Source organism: Zingiber officinale, chromosome 6B, assembly GCF_018446385.1.
Source record: "Zingiber officinale cultivar Zhangliang chromosome 6B, Zo_v1.1, whole genome shotgun sequence".
NCBI classification, from domain to species: Eukaryota; Viridiplantae; Streptophyta; class Magnoliopsida; order Zingiberales; family Zingiberaceae; genus Zingiber; species Zingiber officinale.
In genome coordinates, this window is record NC_055996.1 from 98,755,907 (window position 1) to 98,778,368 (window position 22,462).

At 37.7% G+C, this 22,462-nt stretch overlaps 1 non-coding gene across 1 annotated transcript; it reads right to left on the reverse strand.

The window, feature by feature from the left end:
• Positions 1-11,010: 11,010 nt before the first annotated feature.
• Positions 11,011-11,117, reverse strand: LOC121993424. The gene has a single exon (XR_006115270.1). It is a non-coding gene; the product is annotated as a small nucleolar RNA R71 (small nucleolar RNA).
• Positions 11,118-22,462: the final 11,345 nt, after the last annotated feature.

Genomic DNA, 22,462 nt, shown 5'->3' on the forward strand with positions numbered 1-22,462 from the left:
TGGAAAGCGACTGATTAAAATGAATTGATTCTAGCTAAAAAGGAAGATTAAATATATTTACATCTTTTGTTGTTATTCACAGGTCGACCCATTTCTGTTATGTACGGAAATGAATGTGAATATTGGATATGGAACATGCTCATGACATAATGGTCATTATAAGGGATTAGAGATGTTCATATCGATGTAAATGAAAATTATTTAATCTGGGTAAATAGCAAGACATGGATATCTTCAAGATAATGGTTGTGTGTCATTTGAAGATTGGATGGATCCTGGATAAAGGCTATGTGCCACCAGGAAAGTGGCTAAGTGTCATAAAGAGTGTGTCTCTAATTTATTTGAGTAGCTAAATAAAGTGTAACAACTTTATTAGTATTGATTGCTCAAAGAGCGACTAAGTTAAGGTGTAATAATCTTCTTAGCAACTATCGCTCAGTGTGCTTGCTGTCGCACGAACCATTTTCTCTAAGTATGGATTGGATGTTCTCATTTGGTCTATGTGACCAAACTCTCTAATAGTCTATGTGACTTATTAAGTCTTTGTGACTTACCTGAAAGAACTAGTCTTAGTGACTTACCTTGGACGAGTGGGAGATGTTGGAAATGGGGATAGTGGGGAACGTGGCCCATGTTCCCCACTACACATAATGGAAAAGTCCATTATGTCCCTATTGTATTTCCCTATATAAAGGGGGTCCGTCCAAGGCTCAGGGTGTGTGAAATTGCTATTGTGCAACGACGAGAGTAAGAGGAGAAGATTCAAGGCGGCGGGATTTGGTTTGTGGAAATGCGGAGGGCTTTCCGATCTTGTGATCGCTCTTCCGATAGCGAGTTTCGCCATTGCCGATTGCGGATCTGCGGGAGATCACTGTAAGTTTTTACCGCATTTATTTTTAATTCGTCTTTCATGCATTTAGAACATATATTCTACAGTCAGTCAGTTGCACGCGAGGATAAAAGATATCCTTAACGGACTTCACACAATCGGCCACCAGATGGAGAACCGGGATCTAATCAGGTATGTTCTAAACGCATTTCCTCGGAATGCACTGTAGGCATCCATCGTGGATGCTTATAAGATTTCGAGGAATTTGTCCAAATTAAAATTAGACGAACTCTTTTGTGAATTAGAGCTACATGAATAGACTAACACCAAAATCGAGAAAGGTATTGCTCTTATTGCAGGAACGTCGAAAGAAAAATCCAAGACCAAACTGGAACCTAAAGTCAAGTCTAACCCAGACTCAAAGGATGAAAAATACCTGGTGAACTTGGTAAGGAAGATGTTCACCAGGAGAAAGAAGAACTTCACCAACAAGGACCTGCAGAAGATCAACTCCACCTCTAACTCGAACAGCAAGAACATGACATGCTTTGGATTCAACAAGAAGGGGGCGCTACAAGACCGACTACTCGAGTCTCAAGAAGAAGAAAGTCCTGAAGGCGACTTGGGACGAATTGTTAGGGGAAGACTCAGACAGCGAAGAACCGAAGCACTCCAACTACCTCGCACTGATGACGTAAGAACCAGAATCAGAGAGTGAATCGGAAGACGGGTCCGAACACAAGTCGAAGCACGAGTCCACACTCATTTCTGAAGGTTCCGATGAGGTATATTTTGATTTAAGTATTTTTTTTAAAAAAAATCATTTTATGTTTAAATAAGAAATTAACTACTTCTGAAAATGAAATAATTGAACTAATCCAAGAAAATAAAATACTTAAAGAACAATTATCAGATCCAACAGTTAAATCAATTCAACCTAAAATCCCAACTCAAGTTGCAAAACTTGAAGAGGATAATCTTAGGTTGAAATGCGAAGTAGTCAAACTAAAAGAATTACTGGAAAAATTTACAACTAGATCCAAGTACCTTGACATGATACTTGGATCACAAAGAACTGTGTACAATAAGTTCAAACTCGGATATAACTCCAATCAACCAACAAAACCTTTATTTCTTTAGTTAACCAAAATAAAAATCAAATTAAGGTCTGAGTTCCAAAAGCGTGTCTAACCATGCAAGTAGAACTCAATCAATATTATATACCTAAAGATAAAATTTATTACATAAATAAAAATAAATCAAATGACTCTCCCTTAAATTCTAAAATTAAATCTTCAAAAATAAATATAAATTAAAAAAAAATCTTAAGTTAATTAAACCTAACTTAAATGATTACAACATAAACACAAGCTATAACCAAGTATAATATAACTATAAAACAAATCGAAATAAACCCAAATGTTCAATAATTCAGGGGAGACTCTAAATTAGTTGGCACCTCCAAAAATCAATAACTTATCTAGATGGGTAATAAGGACTAGTCTAAATAGGGACAAAAGTTTAACTTGACCAACGATACTGGTGAAGTTTTGAATGATAGTAGATTAGGGAAACTCTGTCTATACATGTCTAGGAAGATATAGCTTCGACCTGGTGCATTTGACTCAGTAGAACTAACTGAAGCTACCCCTTACAAATCCTAACTAGTTAGACTAAGGTTTTGTACTAAGTTCAGTGGATAGGACTATTTAGAAAACCTCGAAGACATGATTACTCTAATGATGTCCAGGTGACTCATCATGACCCAGAAGTTTATCCAAAGAATGTCTATTTGATGAGCCTAAAGCTAAACTTGAATCTAACACAAAGTTAAATCAAACCTTGAAATTGAATCTAACTCATCTCACAAAATTATAAGATTTTCTGATTGAAAACATAGATCGAGTGAGATGAATAAGGATTAAATTAAATTTTATTAAACCCTAAAATGAAAATTGAATTAAATTAAAAATAATTTAAAAATCCTTTTAAAAATAATTTAAAAATTACTTTAAAATAAAAATATATTTTAAAATTACTTTAAAAATATTTTAAAAATTTCATTAAAAATGTTTTTAAAAATTACTTTAAAATTAAAAAATATTTTAAAATTACTTTAAAATTAAAAAATATTTTAAAATTACTTTAAAATTATTATTTCAAAAATTATTTTAATAACTCCACAAGAACCTTCAAATTAAATTAACTTAAACTAAAATTAAAACTTAAATTAAAAATTTAAACTTAAACTTAAACTAAAATTGAAACTTAAAATTAAAAATTTAAACTTACATTTAAACTTAAACTAAAATTAAAACTTAAATTAAAAATTTAAACTTAAACTTAAACTAAAATTAAAACTTAAATTAAAAATTTAAACTTAAACTTAAACTAAAATTAAAACTTAATTAAAAATTTAAGCTTAAACTAAAATTAAAACTTAAATTAAAATTTTAAACTAAAATTAAACCTAAAACTTAAAAGTAAACCTTTTAAAAAAAAGTCTACCAAAGGCACCTCCAGATCAACTGGAGCACCCTCGGAAGAGCGGGAAAAATCTCGTCCTAATTGACCGAAGGTACTTTTTGAAGCACATGGAAGGCGTCTTCCATTAAGTTTGAAGGCGCCTTCGAGCAAGATTTTTCCAGCGAACAGAGCATTGCTTTGTTCGCGATTACAGAAGTGACAAGGTGCCTTCTAGCCACTCTCTCTCGCGATTTTTCATCCCAAAACCTCAAAATGCCTCCTAGGTATATCTTAACTTAGTTTATCTTATTAATACTTAGTTCATATGTGTTTTCTTTGTCAATTTGTGCTTATATGCTTGTATAAAATTAGGAAAAGACGACGAGTTGCTCCTAGGCCTAGTAATACTCCATCTACTGATGTCAGATTCCCCACTGAGCAACTTAGGTTATTTTTTTACAGCATATATATGTTGCCTTAAAATCTAGGTTTCTGAGTAGGACTTTTTTTACCCAGTACTGTGCACTGATCATAGAAATTATTAATTACTATAAGTTAGATAGACTAGTTTACTGCAACCATGCAGTAAATCTGGACTTATGCGCAAAGTTTTATAACAATCTAATTAAGATTGATGATCTGACCTTTTCCACCAGAGTTGGAGGAAAAGACTTTCACTTTTCCCCTACCTTATTATATGATAGCTTAGAACTTAGGAGATCTGCATGCATATTTTTGTGCTACCCTGGTAGGGATCTGTCATTTGACGAGCCCTACTCTCATATTACATTAGATATTATCTATATGTATTTTTTGGGGGAGGAGAGACTACCTATAGTGCATGACTTTAGGTCACTCTCTCTTAGGGTCCAGGACTATATCCTATATCGAGTCCTGGCTACCTGCATTATGCCAATTACATTTCACGATGTTGCGATGATGCGTCCATCTCATTCATTTTTTCTGTATGCACTATGCCAGCACCTTGACATTGATATTGCATTACACATATTTCACAATGTCATTCATGCATCTAGTCTCATCACTAGGCGTCAAGTTCATATGCCCTATTGTCATATCTTAACATACATATTTTCTACTATAGGAGCAGATATGACTCAGGGTACGTCTAGTTCCTTTAGTGCATATGACGAGATTGGTCAGTGTCAGCTAGCTTTATTACATATAGACATCACTGCTTAGGGGGTTCTAGCTTGGAGAGCTGGGTCGCAGCTAGATATACCAGGTGAGGACGAGGATGAGTTACCCAGCAAGGAGATGCCAGCATTCACGGTCGAGGAGCTCTTCGGATATCCTCTGGCTTCGACCAAGCCCTTGACCTCGACCTAGTCCTCGATGTCATTATCCGTCGAGGATCGACTCGCTCGACTTGAGGAGTCCTCCGCACAACTTCGGTAGTCAGTCTCGTATGGATTCAGCACACTCCGAGAGGAGATGACCACCGGATTTACTTCTCTCTGAGATGACATGACCACTAGATTGGAGCAAATTCTTCAGGTTCTGCGAGCACCTGAGCGACCCCTACCACCACCACCTGCTGACGATGATCAGACCTGATCATGTTACATACACTATTATGCATTATATATTTTACTTACTATCTACAGTTTGTTTTTCCCCTCAATCTATTTGTTAAATTAGGAATGTGTTTAATAGATTAGGACCACTATTTTTAAAATTATTTTTCAAATAATTTATAAATTTTAGGGTAAAATTTGTTCTTATATTGTTCTCAAAATTCCCTTATTTTTAGAATTTTAAAAATCAATTTTAGCCTTAGTCTAGATCAAATTCATAGAAAGTGTATTCCTATAAATTTAGGACTTGAGCATCTCACCAACACATTAGGGCTACCTTGTTTGTGTATAGCCAAACTTAGAAAGGGTGAGATGCATAGGCAGATTGTCTGGACTTAAGATGCTTATATCAGTGCATCAAAACAAGTCTAGGCGTAAAATACCAAATTCATAATAATCAGGTTAAGTAATCTGGTCTAAACAAACACTAATTGGATAAAATGACTTAACCTCACTAACTAAGTGAACACTGCTAGCTTATGTTAGTCTATTAGTAACTAACGGTTAGACAGTTAAGGATAATTTTTAGATGGTCAGATTTTTTTTTAATATCAGGTTCAGGGGGAGAATATTTAAAAATGACTTTCAAGATAATTTCTAAACATACTTTGAATAGATGTTTTCAAAAACATATTTTCAAAAACTCTTTTTCAAAATGCTTTCTTTGACAATCATTCTTGACACATTTTGAAAAATCACATGTTTTGAAAAATTCTAATCATATGTTTTAAAATTTATTTTGAAAACTGACCGCTTCAATTTTTGTAAACTGCTTTTAAAAGTTTCATTTTTTTAAAATCTAGTCATTTGAAAATTTCATTCCTTAAAAGTATTCCTTGAATTTTTTTGAAAAAGTTTCATTCTTACAAAACTTATTTTAAAATTTCCTTAAAACTTTCCATGTTTAAAGCATTTTTTTCTAAAACTTTCTTGTCCAAAGTATTTTGAAAAGTTAGTACCTGTTGAAAATTATTTTAAAAGTTTCTTAATAGCTAGTTTATGTAAAATATTTAAAATTCTTTAAACTCCCCCGATAACTCTAAAATTTTTATTATTAAAACTTCACTACTTTTTCAATCAGGTTGAACAAATTTTAACAAGTTTTTTTTACATTGTCTTTTTTACTCTTGTTTTTTGATGAATACCAAAGGAGGAGAGAGGGCTAGGGATTAAGTTAGTAAACAAAAGAAAAATCAGAATAACTTTACAAATGATCAAAACAATAAAACTAATTTACTCATGTTTTATTGTATACTTATTTTGCATATTTTTTCCTAACTTAACGCAGGTTGTCATTTTATCAAAAAAAAGGAGATTGTTGGTGCAGTTTACACTAACAGTCTAACTCAGATTTTGATAAATGACAAGTAAGTTAAGTTAGGTATTGTTGTGATCTAACCATCTTATCAAGTGTGCAGGATATTAATCAGATAGGTCAACGGACTGACCAGATATCTGGTATAAAGTTCAGATAGGTCAATGAGTCGATCGGATATCTGGCAAGAAGTTCAGCTAGGTCAATGGACCGATCGGATAGTTGGTACGAAGTTCAGCTAGGTAAACGGGCCGATCGGATAGCTGGTGTGAAGTTCAGCTAGGTTGATGGGCTTATCGGATAGCTGGTGTGAAATCCAGATAGGTCGACAGACTGAGCAGATATCTTGAAAGGAAGTCTAGTTAGGTTTGCGGACCAGACAACTAGCAAGTTGGTAAGTTAAGGTAAGTCACTAGAGGAGAGTGACCTTGTGAGGATGCGTCTCAGTTGAGGGACAGTAGACATCGATCCAAGTTAGGTCCATTTCGGATCCCTAATCTAAGACTTTGACTAGTTCCTGGTCTTGGGAGGATAGGAACTAATTCATATTTCTCATTATTATTATGCTAACATTTGTCTTGTAGGTTATTATTTTGTTTATTGGACTAACGTGGTCTTGTAGGACAAAGGAGCAAAATTACCTTCGGATAAATAGTATCCAAAGGCGCCTTCAAGCTTGATAGAAAACGCCTTCATACTGTTCACAGAAGGATCCTTCCACAAGATGAAATTTTAATTTCATCATGGATAATGTCGGGTTGTTCGTGATCGAGTTTTTCAGGTTGGAGGCGCCTTCCATGCTCTTTATAAGCCTGCTCACTCAAAGCTTCGATATAAAACACATATACGAGCTACTACGCATTCGATTGAGCTTCTAATTGCTTCTTCTTCTTGCTGTTACTCTAGAAAGTCTGTCTGCCTTTGAGCTACGCTTCCAAGACATCTGAATTATCTCCGGTAGACCGACAACAACACACCTAGTTCTCCATTTTTGTTGGTAACCTTTTTATTAGTGTTGCATTCTAAATTCTACTGCATTAAAAGGGAAATGTAGGTTGTTACACTACCCCTATTCTTGTACTCAATTCCCTCTTCCGAAGGTACCAGAAGAGGCATTTAGTGAATTACCTATTGATAGATCCGCGAGACCTGGGTCTTGGAGTAGGGGTCGTCGAAGGCTCCGAACCAAGTAAATCGTTTGTGTTCTCTCTGTTTTGTTTTTGTTCATCTATTTTCTTTTTCCGTTGTACGTACTCATGATTTTAAAACCAAGAAAATTAGTTTTTCAAAACCACGTGATTCACCTCCTCTCACGTTCATCTTGATCCAACACCTTGCGTCCCTCGGATGCCTCCCCATCCTTCACGTCTTGCCTTCTGGAGTTTCCATCGGCCTTGTAATCGTTGTCAGGTCTTCATCGCCAAGAGGCCACACCTCTAGGACTTCATCCATTGCTAAATCACACTTGGACTTACGTTGTCAAGACTACATGCTTGGACTTACACCGCCAAGAGTCACACTTGGACTTTCCTCCTTTGCCAAGATCACACTTGGACTTTCTTTGTCGTACCTGTATCCTGCACACTCACAATGTATATCAAATATAACAATAAACCTAACTTAAATCTTTGACCAAATATCAAAACCTAGGGTACCTAGATTGCTCCAATATTCCCTTCAAGTCTAGTTGAAGGAGACGCGAGCCCAACTGATAGAACTTTTATGTTGCGGCAAATTACTATCACAGGAGTATCCACAATTAATGAAGCAAATGAAACCCTAAAAATTGTAGTGAGCAAAGCCCTTAGAGTCGTAGGGGGCGAGACCCTTACGTAATGCTGAATCTTAACCACAAAGCTAGGAAAAGATTGTCAAGCCCTTCGTATGATGTCGAGAAAATAGCTATGGCAATGCCGAGCAAGCAACAATGGTGGTCATGCCATGCGGGCGACTTCGGTGGTCGACCCGAGCAGGCGACTGCATCAATGACATTGTGCTCAATCTGTGACTCCCAAAGGTCCGCGGCATCGAGAGAGAAGAATGATAAGGCTTAGTCGTGCGACTCCCAAGTGACCGTGAAGTTGGGGAGGAATAGTATTGATCGCTCGACTCCCAAATATCTACAAAGTTGGAGACAAAATAGTATCAATCCCTAGACTCCCTAGTATCCACAGAGTCGGGGAGAAAATTACCAACATCATGCTCCAAGGGAGCCTCACCAGCATAAGAGAATTGCAGGTTCGAGACCAGTGGATAATCGTTGGTCCAAGACCAATGGAGAATATGCTTGACCCCAAACAGGGGAGGTTGAGCTCTAAAAGAGACAATATGCTAATCCGCGACTAGTGAAGATATGCTGGTCCGAAACTAGTGGAGATAGCTCAACCCAGAATGAGGGAGGTTGATCTCTAAACAGGACAATGATGTGCGTAGATTTTATACATTTGTTTGGCATGTTTTGACGCACATTTTATATTTTATACATGCTTTGTCTATGCACTTTCATGCTTCTTGCTTAACTTTTAACATAATTACTCTTCTTTGTTCGGAGATTTGCTCTTGTGCATTTTCTATTTTCAGGAGTCGAATTTGGAGAAGAATTGATGCTCGTAATCAATTCAGCAATCAAAATGAAGGAAGTAGACACTAGCTATGAGGGATACACGACCATGCCAAGGGAAATGACCCTGGCCGTGTGGTGATGACAGGGTCGTGCAGCATCAACAGCAAAGGGGAATGCCCTGGCCGTGTGGAGATGACACAGTCGTGCCACCTTTTCAAATCAACCAGTACACGGCCGTGTATGGTTACACGGCCGTGTAGCCTTTCCAGAGCCAAAGAGTGACATGGCCATGTGTGCGACATGGTCGTGTGACACTTCCAGAGACGAAGACCGACTAGGTTGTGTGGATTTGCACGCTCGTGCAAGCTAGCCAGGGATAAAGCTTGGCACGGCCGTGTGAGGGTCACACAACCGTGTAACCTTGGCCGAGAGGGGGAATGCTAAGGCCGTGTGAATATCACACGGCCGTGTCTTGGGCCGTATGGCTCCCAAATTCCCTCTTCTATATATAGGGCTTCTTCCTCTTTGAAAGGGGGAGGCTCTCCCTTTTGGAAAGATCAATTCTTGAGCTCGGCTTCTAGCATTCAAGAGGAGTTTTCCGTCCAAGATTCGACTCCAAGAGCGGTGGATTGGTTCCAAAGATCACTCGTCGGATTGAGATAAGCATTCCTATTCTATCTTCTTGATTGAGATCGGAATGTTGACGATCTTCTTATCTTCGATTCTTTTCTTGTATTCTATGGAGTAGATCCTTTTGTTCTAGAATAGAGGGAGTATTTGCGATGTAAATTGATGTAAGATTCAAGGATTTGTCATCTTCTTGATTCAATGATGTTGTTTTGTTTCGTATCAATCAATCTTGTATGAATTATTTTATTTTGTACCTAATTACCATTCTTGATTGGTTGTTTGTATTTCTTGTGAAATTTTGTAGAGGAATTCTCTAAATTGTATGACCGAGGGGCGTCGTGACAGGAATGCCCTGCTAACGGACGTTTAGGGGATCACCTTGAGGGGTGAAACAAGAACCTACAAAGAAGTTGGATGGATTGACGAGCTGAATTCTATATCTTAATGTGAATTAATTAGTGATGTGTTTCTATGTTGTATGACCGAGGGGCATCGTGATAGGGTTTCCCTGCTAACGAACTCCATAGGAATCATAACTCTTTGATTGCTTAAGGTTTAGATGACAGTCCTTGACCGGTGTTTTCTGCAGGAGATAACCGGGGACTTCTTACAAATATATTGCAATTGAGGATAGGGAATTGGTAGGTTGTATTACATTAGTGAATATCGCAAAGAAACCAAAACTCCTAGAACCTTCACAAAATTGAATTTCTGCATTTAACCTTTACCTTTAATTCTTAGTCATTTTTTAGGTCATATAATTTCTTGTTCAATTGTTCAGCTAATTCGCTTTTGAGACATCCTTAGTGATTATAACCAGACCCTGTGAATTCGATATTTTTTTATTACTGACGATGTAACCATACACTTACGGTGCGTAACAAGTTTTTGGCGCCGTTGTCGGGGACTGCGTCTATAACATTAGGGATAATCATTTGAGTTAGACTAAACTTTTCTTTTCTATTCTTTTCTTACATCTAACTTGTAACTAGTTTTCTAATTCTTTTCTGAATTTTCTTCTTTGTATTCTTTCTTCACATTCGTTATTCTTTAATTCTTTTGTTAATCAAATTCTTTCCATTCTTTATTCTTTGTGAATCAAATTCTTTAATCTTGTTCTTGTATGCGAAGATCTAACTTTGCAGGAGAATTACTTCCTTTTGATCACGAAATTGATAGAACATTTCATAGAAGAAAAATCTGGCAAAGACATCAAGAAGAACAAGAATATTCAAATATGGCGAATAGACCACTTAAGGATTATGCAACACCTTATGCCAGAGGGTTCCGTTCAAGTATTACAAGACTCTCTGTTGAAGCAAATAATTTTGAGATTAAGCCTGCAATAATCAATATGGTTCAGTAAAATCAGTTTGGAGGTGGACCGCATGAAGATCCTAATCAGCATTTGGAAGTCTTTTATGAAATTTATGGTACCATGAAAATGAATGGTGTTCCTTCAGAAGCAGTGAGACTACTATTATTTGGGTTTTCTTTACGAGATAGAGTTAAACAATGGCTGAATTCTTTACTTCCTAATAGCATTACTACTTGTGAACAATGTGAGCAACAATTCTTAGACAAATTCTATCCTCCAAGTAAGATTGCTCATATGAGAAATCTTATTGCAAGCTTTAGACAATCAGATTCGAAATCTTTATTTGAAGCATGTGATAGATACAATAGTATGCTCAGACAATGGTCACATCATGGATTGGAGAAATGGTTGGTGTTACACATATTTTATAATGACATCAATTACCATACTAAGGTGTCCCTTGATTTCGCAGCTGGAGGGACACTTATGAACAAGAGTTTAGATGATGCCGAAGAAATCATTGAAAGTGTAGCGCAGAATCATCATCAATGGGCAACTGAAAGAAGTGGAGGCTATTCTTATACAAACTCAACAAAAGCATCAGGAAAATTTAATGTAGATGCAGTTACCTTAATGACTGCAAAGCTGGATGCCCTTACTAAAAAGCTAGAGAATATGGGAACAAATTCTAACACAGTAAATGTCCTAGTATGTGCTTGTGAAACATGTGGAAGTTCTGAACATTCTCCAGACTCATGTCCTTTAGGAGCAATATCTGCACAAATAAATCAATTAGAGCAATGTGATGCTATCATGGGTTTTAATCAGAGACAGAACAATCCCTATTCTAACACATATAACCCTGGGTGGAAGAATCATCCAAATTTTTTCTACAGAAATAATCAAGAACAAGGATCATCCATGGGAGACAAACCAAATTTCCAATCCGGGCAACAAAGTTTTCAGCAGCATTAACAATCTTCTCAGGGCTTTCAATTTTCTAAAATTGAGAAGATGCTTGAGGAAATTATCTCCAATCAAAACAAAATGAAGCAAGATATTTTGAAACTAACTTAGAGGATGGATAATTTCGACAAGCATCAAAAGATTCAAGATAGCCAATTAATTGCCCAATTAGCTTCATCATCTTCAAGAGCACCACGACAATTTCTTGGAAAACTTGATGTTAACCCAATAGAGCACTGCAATAGAATTGAACTTAGCAGTGGATGAACCTTGGGTGATCCTCAAGTGACTGCTCCACAAGGGATGAAAACTGAAGAAGAACTCTCTCCTCCAGCACGTGAACCAAATCAGATTCAAGATAAAGAGGAGAGTACCATTAAGGTTGAAGAGACTTTTCCACTTAACCCTCAAATTCAAGTAGTCCCTTTCCCTCAAAGATTAGATATGTTAAAGAAGGATGAAGAGTTTGACAGATTTTTGGAAAAAGTTAAAGAAATTTGTGTCGGAGTTCCTCTAATTGATGCAATCATACAAAAGCCAAAGTTTGCCAAATTTCTGAAGGACATCATGTCAAACAAAAAAAGAAGAGGAGAAATATAGCGCTTTATTTGAAAAGAACATTTCCCCAAAGCTTAAAGATCCAGGAAACTTTTATATTCCTTGCAATATAGGATCTGAATTTATAGAAAAAACTTTTTGTGATTTGGGGGCAAGTGTTAGCCTCATTTCATATTCAATCTGTAATAAATTAGGTCTAAAAAACTTTAAACTTACTACAATGACACTACAATTAGGTAACCATTCTTGCAGATATCCTATGGGCATTATTGAAGATGTACTGGTAGAGGTTGGTGGGAATATAATTCCCACAGATTTTGTGGTCCTTGACATGGTTGAAGATCCAAAAATTCCTATCATATTAGGAAAACTCTTCCTTGCTACAGCTGGAACAATCATTGATGTTAAAAACCATAAGCTTTCATCGGTAATCGGTAAGGAAAGGTTGAAATATGATTTATCAAATTCTTTTAACCATGTCTCTTCTCTCTTGGTAAGTGTTTGCAGTGATGTGGACGTTTACAAACTAGAGGATTGGAACTTCTATCCTCATGGGAGGCCACCGGATGAGGAACATGATCTAGCAAGTGATATTGGGAGGAGGCCTCCCGATAAGAATGAAAAATATATCTGCCCTCCTAGGGCAAGAAAAAGAGAAAAGGACTAAGGAGGTTGACCAAGCTAATGACCTTAAACAAGCGCTTCTTGGGAGGCAACTCAAGGGTTCTTTAGTATTTTTCAGTTCAAGTTTTCTTTCATTAGTTAGCACTTTTAAATTTTTGTTACTTTTGTTTTCAGGTTGTAATTTTGCTTCCATGAGCTGACCATGACAACTTCATCGGCATGGAAGCATTGGAGAAGTCGGGAAGGAGTAAAATCATCCAATATTGAGCAAAACAGAGCTCGCCCGTGTGTCAGACACGACCGTGTAAAGTTTACAGAGAAGAAAAGGTATAAGGCCGTGTGACTTGCACGGGCCGTGCAATCCTACTCGAGAAGAAGAACTGTTCGGTCGTGTTCCACACACGACCGTGTGATGATTCCAGAGGAGGGGATGCGCTTGGCCGTGTACTACACACGATTGTGTAAAAATCCAGAGAAGGAATCTGCTCTGCCCGTGCCATTCAGCACGGCCATGCAGAATTACCCGAGAAGAAGAAGGACGAGGCCGTGTCCCCGGCACGGTCGTGCGAACAAGACCGAGAGGAAGATTGCTGTGGCCGTGCAAATCAGCACTACCGTGCAGATTAAACCGAGAAGGAGGAGGTTAGGGCCGTGTAGATCTACACGGCCTGTGTGGAGTGATTTGCCTTGGTCGTGTCTAGAAGACACGGCCATACCCAGACCGTGTCGGCCATACACCCCCAAACCCTCAAGTCACCTCTCTATCCCAAACTCTTCTCTTCTTCAACCTTTCCTCTAATCTTCTCAGATCTGGATCTTAAACTCATTTCTCTCCATAAACTTATCAAGATTTAGATCTTAACAACTCTTTTCTCCTCACTTATCTCCAAAATCTACAACTCCTTGTTCCAAGAATCTTGTTTTTTTTAAAGATCTATTCTTACAAGATCTTACTTCTCCAATAAAACAACACCTTTCCCCACCTAAGATTGACAATATGTCTAATATTTTGAAGAAACTTCGTAAGGGAAGCGGTGGATCAAGCGGAGGAAAAGAGCCAACAAAGGAAAAAGGAAAGCCAACAAAGGGCAAAGGAAAGAGGATAGCACGCGACGAAGGTAACGATAATGAATTCAATATTATTTTTAGAAATGAAGATCATAAATCTAGATTTGAAATTCTTGTCAATAGAAAGATTGTGTGCACGCGTTACATGGACCCAACTGTTTTAGATATGTTAGGAATCAAGGATCATATAGATTGGATGATTGAGTCTCTTGATTGAAATGATATCATGTACACACATCTACCTACATATCCTCGTATTATACTAGAGTTTTTGAGTTCACTAGATGTTCACTTTGCCAATGAAGATGATTATATTGGCAAAATAACTTTTAGATTAATGAATTAGGAATTTCAGTGGCCATTTAGTGATTTCAATAATTGTTTTGGATTGTCTACCAGTAGCTCTCGCAGGTTCTATTCGAGATTCAACTGGAATTAATTTTGGAATTTGATCACTGGATTAGATCAACCTTATGTAGAGCCGTCAATTTGGGTTGGGCCCGTCGGGTTGGCCCGCCCCGCCAAATAATTTAAGCGGGTTGGGTTGAAATTTTATCAACCCAAGTCCGCCGTGGGTCGACCCGCCTAGGCCTGCGACCCGCGCGGGTCAGCCCGCTTGGGCTTGCCCGCGCGGTTGAAAAACACATGTAAACTAAGTTTTAGGCCAATTTATTATCTTTCTTTGTTATAATTTTGAAATAAAAATAGTACTTTTCATCAAACATAAGTACTCGTTTGAGTTCATTTATATTTAAAATACATGTTTATGTATACATTTAATTGTAGAATTTTTTTTTAAAGTAAAATGTTGAAGATATGAAATATTTTTTATTTTTTTTTAAATTTTTGATGGGTCCGCGGGTTGGCCCGCCAAACTCGCAACCCACCTTAGAATGGGTTGGGTTGGAAATTTCCCAACCCGCCAAGTTGACGGGTTGGCCCGCCCCGCCCCGCCCCGCCAAATGGTTAGCCCGCTACGGGCCAACCCGCCCCGCCACGGGTTGGCTCGTCTGATAGTTCTAACCTTATGAGCCCTCTAGAGCTAAAGCTTTCCATATGCAAAACCTCATTTTTAAGTATTTACATCGCGTAATGAGTAAAACTATTTTTGGTAAAGGGGAACGCGATGGAGTCATTAAGAGAGTGGAGCTTTATGTTTTATGGGCTATGTTACATAAGGTTGACTTTGATTCCGATTTCCATTTTTTACAAACTTTGGTAAGAGCTGGGAAGACATCCTCGGGATCGATTGTTTTTGGTGGTCTGATTACTAAAATTGCTATAAGTTTGAATCTTGATCTAGATGGGTTGGAGGTCATTCATGGCAATGACATGATCGATATTGATACATGTCTTGCTATGAAAATGATTTGTCGGGATGAGAATGATTTTACTTTTCCCAGGAAGAATGATTTTCCATTACCCCTTCCCTATCCCGAGAGGACCTCTATTCGCAACCCTGCTAATGGGTAATCACTGATATGGATCCTGAGAATGTTCCTTCCATATCCGGAGACACTGAGCCTCACCTTGAGCCCTCGTCATCTGGACACCCGCAGCCTTCCGGATATCCGGAACCGGCTAGACACTCTTTTACATATGGTACGGGTCATTCTAGATTTGACTTTTTTGATTTTCATGCATCTCTAGACTCGCTCCATAAGAAGCAGGAGGGCCAACGAGTAATGTTGGAGGGTCGCTTTTCCTTATCAGATGATCAGTTTAGAGAAGTACAAGATCATTTTCAGTTTATGAGGAATTTTCAAGGACAGGTGGCCGAATTTGCTCAGGACTATGATATTGATCAAGCTAGAATGAGAGAATTCATGCAGGGCATGAACATTACTAGTCAACAAGTGGATGTCCTCTATGAATATCATAAGATCCTGAGTAAGACTCCAGGTTTTCCTAGTTTTCCTATTGGTCGTCCACGTAGACCTCCTTTCCCTCGTCCACCTCCACCATCATATTAATTTCATCGGGATGATGAAAAGTTTAAGTCTTGGGGGGGGGGGGGGGTTGTAACCTAAATTTTTTTTGCATTTTTGTTCGTGTCTTGCATTTGTTATGTTTGTTTGGATTGTTTTTGACAGTCATTTGATTGTCTTTTAAAGTGTTTTATGGCATCCCTATTGAAGAAACATCAATCCTCACTTTTATGCTTACTTGTCCAAAAGCAAATTGTTAGCACGTCTGTATCTTAATTCATGATATTGTAAATGATGCTAGTATGTTTAGTGTACCTCTTTTCTCTATCTTGAGTAGTTGTGAGCTAAGTATCATATGGAAATAAGTTTGAGTTTTGGCTTAACCTTAAGGATCTTACCTTCACTTCACATAACTTGAGCTTGAATAGTTAATATCATTGAAATAGTCATGATTCATCCTATTTATTTAGTACTTGGTATCCATGATGACTTCTCAAACTTCATTTTGGTTACTGGATGAGACTCGAATTTTGTAAGCTCATTTGGAAAAATCAAAATATCCCAATTTATGTGCTTATGAACTTATGTGTTTAAGTGTTGCATAATGCAATCACTTAATGAATGAAAAAAAGTGGAATGAAAAAAAATGTTGAAAAAAGGGATATAAAAAATAGTTATCGTGAGTGGAAACTAGCAAGTCACCCCTTTGAGACCGAGTTAGGTTACTGGGGAAATGACTGCTATGGTTCTCTTGATATCGAGCACGCCTTTGAGACCTTGGGTTGATTGAGAAGTAAGAACCAAGTGTATGGCAGGTAAGTGTCTATCACTGGAAACATTAGGAACTCAATTGGATGACGACTTGACTAGGACAAAAATTGAAACTTGAAGGGTTTGGGTCATATATTTGCATTGTGCACAAGAGACTTATGCTTAAGCCATACTTGGGTTATTTCTTTGATCATGCTTATTAATGAAACTTGTAAATAGAGTTAAGAAAAGTGCATTAAGGATTATGATGCATTATTGAATACATGAATCTTGATTGAGATATTTTGCTTGAGGACAAGCAAAAGTTTAAGTCTGGGGGTGTGATGTGCGTAGATTTTATACGTTTGTTTGGCACATTTTTGACACACATTTTATATTTTATACATGCTTTGTCTATGCATTTTCATGCTTCTTGCTTAACTTTTAGCATAATTACTCTTCTTTGTTCGGAGATCTGCTCTTGTGCATTTTTTATTTTCAGGAGTTAAATTTGGAGAAGAATTGATACTCATAATCAATTCAGCAATCAAAACGAAGGAAGTAGACACTAACTATGAGGGCTACACGACCATACCAAGGGAAATGACCCTGGCCGTGTGGTGATGACAGGGCCGTGCAGTATCAACAGCAAAGGGGAATGCCCTGGCCGTGTGGAGATGACACAGCCATGCCACCTTTTCAAGTCAACCAGTACACGACCATGTATGGTTACATGTCCGTGTAGCCTTTCCAGAGATAAAGAGTGACATGGCCATGTGTGCCACACAGCCGTGTGCCACTTCCAGAGATGAAGACTGACTAGGTCGTGTGGATCTGCACGGCCGTGCAAGCCAGCCAAGGATAAAGCTTGGCACGACCATGTGAGGGTCACACAGCCGTGTGACCTTGGCCGAGAGGGGGAATGTTAAGGCCGTGTGAATCTCACACAACCGTGTCCTGGGCCGTGTAGCGCTCAAATTCACTCTTCTATATATAAGGCTTCTTCCTTTTTGAAAGGGGGAGGGTCTCCCTTTTGGGGAGATCAATTCTTGGGCGTAGTTTCCAGCATTCAAGAGGAGGTTTTCGTCCAAGATTCGATTCCAAGAGCGGTGGATTAGTTCCGAAGATCACTCGTCGAATTGAGATAAGCATTCCTATTCTATCTTCTTGATTGAGATCAGAATGTTGACGATCTTCTTGTCTTCAGTTCTTTTCTTGTATTCTATGGAGTAGATCCTTTTGTTCTAGGACGGAGGAAATATTTGCGATGTAAATTGATGTAAGATTCAAAGATTTGTCATCTTCTTGATTCAATGATGTTATTTTGTTTCGTATCAATCAATCTTGTATGGATTGTTGTGTTTTGTACCTAATTACCATTCTTAATTGGTTGTTTGCATTTCTTGTGGAATCTTGTAAAGGAATTCTCTAAATTGTATGACCGAGGGGCGTAGTGACAGGGTTGCCCTACTAATGATGTTTAGGGGATCACCTTGAGGAGTGAAATAAGAACCTACAAAGAAGTAGGATGGATTGACGAGCTAAATTCTATATCTTAATGTGAATTAATTAGTGATGTGTTTCTATGTTGTATGACCGAGGGTCGTCGTGACAGGGTTGCCCCGCTAATGGACTTCATAGGAATCATAACTCTTTGATTGCTTAAGGTTTAGATGAGAGTCCTTGACCGGTGTTTTCTGTAGGAGATAATCGGGGACTTCTTACGAATATATTGCAATTGAGGATACTGAATTGGTAGGTTGTATTACATTAGTGAATATCGCAAAGAAATCAAAACTCCTAGAATCTTCACAAAACTGAATTTTTGCATTTAACCTTTACCTCTAATTCTTAGTCATTTCTTAGGTCATATAATCTCTTGTTCGATTGTTTAGCTAATTCACTTTTGAGACATCCTTAGTGATTATAACCAGTCTCTGTGGATTCGATATTCTTTTATTATCGACGACGTAACCGTACACTTGCGGTGCGTAACAGATAATATGATAGTCCGAGACCAATAAAGAATATGTTGATCTAAGACTAGTGGAACTAGCTCGACCCTGAACAGGAGAGGTTGAATCCTGAATATGCTGGTCTGAGACTAGTGGAGAATATGCTGGTCCGAGACCAGTGGAGCTAGCTTGACCATGAATGGGGAAGATTGAGCCCTAAATAGGATAATATATAGGTGGATGCCACTGGTCCAAGATCAGGGGATAATGTAATAGAAAACCAAAATAATATAATGGTTGAGCTCTTAAGAGGACGATAACACTTTATTAGCTTAAGGAGGTTGAGCCACGATGACACTTTGTTAGCTCCCGCTCAGGGAGGTTGAGCCTTGAAAAGGATAATATGTTGGTATAAGACCAGTGGAGCCAGCTCAATTACCCTGAATAGGGGAGGTTGAGCCCCAAGAAGGACAATATGTTGGTCTGAGATTGGTGGTGAATCACTGGTTCGAGAATAGTGGAGACAGTTCGATCCTGAATGGGAGAGATTGAACCCCTGAAAAGGATAATATGTTGGTCCTAGACTAGTGGAGTATGTTGGTCCGAGACTAGTGGAGCTTACTCGACTATGAACGGGGGAGGTTGAGCCTTGAATAGGTCAATATACTGGTCCGAGACCAGTAGAGAATATAAAAACTCAATCTCGACTATGTCCGAGTCAAGGGAGGCAAAAGATCCCCAAGTAAAGCTACGAAGAAGAACTACAATACATATAAAAAAAATAGAACTATATACAATCTAACTTGATGCGTAGTTTGAAGGTGACCCTATAATTATCTTGGAAATAATAGTTTTATACTATGACTCCGCGAAGTCGAGGAGAAAATAGTAATATTATCAATCCTCGTTGGAGATAATATCTCTATCGCTTGACTTCCAAGTGTCCGCAAAGTCGAGTTGATAGTAGAGTACTAATTCACACTGAATATAATAACTCGATTCTCTGACTCCCGAAGATCCATGGAGTCGAGGCGACACTCAATCCTACTGAGAGAGAGAACATAATAAACTCGATCCCGTTAAGGTAAAAAATAACTCTCTCTTATCGAGAGAATAGCCCGATTCGTCTGAAGGAATGACTCGATCCCGTTAGGGGAAAAAACTCTCTCTTATCGAGAGAATAGCCTGATTCATCTTAAGGAATGACTTGATCCCGCTAACATAGAGAATTCGATGAAATTTGGATCTCCTATGCTTACTGAAGATCCTTGCGTTGTAGCGGCGATGAGTTTGTCAGAATTTTTCGGAGATATGGTGATGTTGAATAGTTTTCCATGTCATCCTTCTAAGTGTCTTAGCTTAGGTGTACGCTCCCACAGATGGTGTTAATTTGATCATGCACCGAGACCCCTCGAAGGACGAGCCATTGATGAGCTATTTGAAACGCTAACGATGTTGCCATGACTAGGGGAAAGGTGGGACCATCGGATATCTCTGCGAAGTTGTAGAAGGAAGTCATCAAGCCCACAGGGAGAGAAAAATCACTTAGAGACCCTGTAAGGGGTAATGGAGTGAAGGAGGGATTAGAATAGAGGTCAAGGGTGCCCCGACTCATCCACTCTGATGCTCAAGTCAGTTTTCGACGAAATATATGAAGCATATAATCAATACTGTAATAAAATATATAAAACTAAATGTAAAAGCATACTATATCCGTAGGCCAAAAGGGGTGTCCCATCGACGGGTCGAGCAAAGATGCTAGATCTACAGGTCAACTAAGGGCATCCAGAGTGAGAGGTCCTTCGAAGCTCCCATTGTTTATGTGGCAAATGGGAAGGAGCTCCCTCCCATAGTGGGAGGGAGATTCTTGGATTTAATGAAGAAGCAGCTTTATGGTTATGAAGCCTCTTCTTCAATTATTTTATTATTTTATTTTTTATATTAAAATAATTATTTTAAATATTTGTAAAAAAAAATCAGCCTCAAGAACAACGGCTAATTTTTAGCCATTGAAAAATTTTAGCTGTTCAAAAACCATTAATTTTTAGTTGTTGTTCAATGATTAATTTTTATTTTTTTTATTTATAAAGTTATCTGTAAATATATTCTCAATCTTTCATTATTTTTTATCATTTTCTCAATTCTTTACTTTTTTCAACCATGAAAATATCTTGATTTATTTTAAATGGTTGAAAATCCAGATCGATCTATGCTTCGTGAATTCTAAAGAAATGAATTGATAGAAGATGCGGAGGATATATATGAATAAAGAATGCTTCGGTTATATGAGCAGTGACAAATGGTATGTCAAAGAGCTCAAAGTTCTTCTGGTAGAACACAGAGGAGAATGTATTTAAATCAAGATCGTGAAGTCGGACATGCTCGTCTTTTGAATGATTACTTCTTTGATGAGCCAGTATATCATAATGATATATTTCGACGTCGATTCTGAATGCAAAGAAGGTTATTCCTTTGTATAGTCGATGTCTTGAAAAATTATTCAGAATATTTTCAATGGAAGATCGATGCGACAGGAAAAAATATTCGTCGCCACTTTAGAAATGTACAACGATTATCAGTAAATTGGCGTATGGAGTCCCTGCTAATCATTATGATGAGTACCTATGAATTGCTAAAATAACTACCATCCAATGCTTTTTAACTTTTGTCAATGTGTAATTGAAGTGTTCGTGGCCCAATATTTGAGAAGACTTGATGCTATCCAACACTTACTTGAAATGCATGAGTAGAGATACAACTTCCTTAGTATGTTGAGTAGTCTTGATTGTATGCATTAACAATGGAAAATTTTTTCCATCGCTTGGAAAGGCTGGTTTACTCAGGGAGATCACGACGTCCCAATAATTATGCTTGAAGTAGTTGCATATGCAGACTAATGGATATGACATGCCTTTTTTTAGGATTAAGACGAATCACCTTTATTCAACAACGTCTTACAAGGAAATGCATCCGAGGTTAATTTTACGGTTAACAATACATAATATACAAAAGGATACTATATGACTAATGGGATCTATCTAGAATGAGCTACTTTCGTCAAGAGCTTTCCATGCCTCCAGGATCTCAAGAGAAAAATGTTTAAGGAACGACAAGAGGTTGTGAGAAAGGATGTCGAGTGGACATTTGAAATGCTCTAATCTTGATGGGCAATAATTAGAGGTCCAGGACGATTTTGGTACAAGGATAATTTGAAGAATATCATGTATATATGTATTATTTTACACAACATGATTATTGAGAATGAGGGAGATGCAATAGTCAATTGGTCAGATAATGAAAGAGATCCTCCATAAATATTTCATGGTTCTATCCAAGAATTTCAAGAATACGTTGAAAGAAATTATAAGCTATGTGATAATCAACTGTATTATTAATTCGAGTCGACTTGGTTGAGCATATATGGGCAGGCTATGGTTGTCATTCATGAAAAAATAATTTATTAATTATAATATATTTAATTATCTTATGTTATGTTACATTTAATTATCTTATATTATGTTTAAATAATTTATAAGAAAGGGTGGCATTCATACCAGAGTTGTTGAGAGTTTTTTTTTATAGCGGAGAGATGTGTGAGGTTTTTACTTTTGACGTGAGTTAAACTGTTGGTGTAATTTATATTAATGGTCTAACTCAAGTTTTGATAAATGACAAGTGAGTTGTATTATGTGTTATCATGATCTAATGCATTTATCGAGTGTACAGGGTTGACTAATCTGACGGGTTAAGAGGATCTGACATCAGACAGGAAGTCCAGTCAGGATGTCCAATTCTCAATTGACGAAGTCCAGATGCAGAATTCTGGCAGGAAGTCGGGATGTTCAATTCCCGATGGGAGGAAGTTAGGATGTGCGATTCTGGTTGAAAGACCTG